Source organism: Myxocyprinus asiaticus, chromosome 8 (genome assembly GCF_019703515.2).
Source record: "Myxocyprinus asiaticus isolate MX2 ecotype Aquarium Trade chromosome 8, UBuf_Myxa_2, whole genome shotgun sequence".
Classification (NCBI taxonomy): Eukaryota; Metazoa; Chordata; class Actinopteri; order Cypriniformes; family Catostomidae; genus Myxocyprinus; species Myxocyprinus asiaticus.
The window spans coordinates 4,928,958-4,931,270 of NC_059351.1; positions in this window are offsets into that span (position 1 = coordinate 4,928,958).

Below are 2,313 nucleotides of genomic sequence, written 5' to 3' on the forward strand. Positions count from 1 at the left end.
AAAAACAAAACAAGATTTCTGTAGTCAAGCACTGACAGAAATGAATATGTAAAGCCGTCATACATCCACTCCTGTCTCTGAAACTGCATGTTTATAAAAATGCACACAGTATGGACCTGTAAATTACCACCACATTTGTGCAGTGCTGTTTTTCTCAAGAAACTCTGTGGCATATCTGAAGCCTCAGGATCAAGTATGAGCTAAAAGGGTATTTTCATTAGAAAAGAACACCACAGGAACACAAATGTTTTAAAATGAAGATACAGCATATTTTGAAATACATGCACAGTTCATGCTGAGTTGAGGATAGTTAAAACATGTTTTTGCATTGGCTTTTCTTTAGTCTCAAATATAAATCTTATTTTAAATATGCCAGTGCTTTGCTTATCAGTGCTAATGCTGCATTCCATTCAACTCACAAAGTTAGAATTTCCAACTTCCCACTTGGAAAAAAGCAATAGAACTGCACTTGAATTCAGACTTCCAACTTGGAAACCTGTGCAGAAATGCACAACTCTAATTTTACAGAGATGCAGATGTAAAATTAAACAAACATGGCAGCATCGTGGGAGATGTACATAGTCAATGATGTACTGTAAATGACTGTAAATGCATTGAGTCAAAGTTCCTACATTACTATAATAAAAACATACATTAATAATACTATAATAAAACATATCTGATGATAACTGTACACTTGCAAAACAAGTGCTAGCATTACATAGCATCATTAATACTTCAGCTAATAAACTTTGTTGACAATCAGACAACTGCAAAGCTAACCATAGTGCTGCCATTTGTTTCATTACTGTAAAGTCATTGGACAAATTGCATTGGGCAATAGAATGCCTTTATGGTCAGAAGAGATATCAAGTAAGGAATATCCAAAATCTGATTGTGGCACAGCATAGGAGTCTAAAGGTACCAATATGCTTGGATGGAAACAGAAGAATGAATGAGTGTGGCCAAATGAATGTGTTTTTAATTTTGTTACGGTGGTTCGAAACAGCTTGCCAGCACAGACTTTCAGGAAAACTTTGTGACAGTTGTTAAACACCTTCTTACTGCCATTGGTTCATGTAATAATTTGGTGTGACCTGGTGCTTCACCTACTTTGACACCCAACATCTTTTCCAGGTTAATTTCTTCACTCAGTCGAGATTGGTCAACATGAACACAGTGGAGTGCAGAGTTGCCATCCTTTTATATATCCATCTTTGCAGTAGTATTGATGTCATTCTTTAAAAAACAAGTATAAAAAGCTTTTTCATGATCCTATGTGAATTATTTTCACAAAAAGCATCACAAAATATAACAATAGAGGGTAACCAGTGCATATTATGACCATGCATATGGTGTTAGCATTAGCATTAGCACCATGAATGCAGAATGTAAATATGACATTACACATGAAATTACACATTTTCTGTATTTATTTTCTGATTGTTTTAAATCACCAGAGTGGTTAAAAAAGCTTGATTTACTGATCTCATGTGAATTCTATTAATTGAATAAGGCATATAGTCATTGATATTTTAATGTCACATTGTTTAATGTTTAACATGCTCTTCTCCTCAGCAATGTGGGCAGTGTCCGAATGTTCGCAAATAGTATACCGTAGCTCAGCTGTTTCTACCTTGTTTCTAGCTCCGTGAGTGAGCCTTAATGGTGGCTCTGTGATGTTTACACTTTCTGCCATTTTTGAATCTTATTTCTACTTCTTTGTGGCCTTTGCCATTCCCAATGCAGCCAGAACATTTAAAGGAATATTCCGGTTCAATTCAAGTTAAAGCTAGGGTGTGTAATCCAGAGAGGCTAGCAGTTAGCAAGCTAGCTTTGAAAGCATAGAACCCGCTCTTGCTTCAGAGGTGTCTTCAAAGCCACGCCTCCTCTATCACACATGAACACGTTGCTCAGCGATATGCAAATATAGACTGACAGACAGGAAGGACATCCTATCATTACATTCGGACCGAATGCAATGATTGATCGATCATTTTTTAGTCCTGTCCCTTTCACAGAAGATATATGTATATATTTTTTTACATTTAGACCACTTAAATTATTGATTGCTATCAAGACATGAAGAGACTATCAACCAGTATAACAAAAAAAAATTCTGCACACCCTAGCTTTAAGTTAAATCGACAGCATTTGTGGCATTACGTTGATTATCCCCAAAATGATTTTGACTCGTCCCTTCTTTTCTTTAAAAAAAGCAAAAATTGAAATTGACGGCACCCGGGTCACGAGCTATCTTCACGTTGTGCAGGTTCGGTCAATTCGGTCTGAGATTTCGGGTTTGTGTGTGGC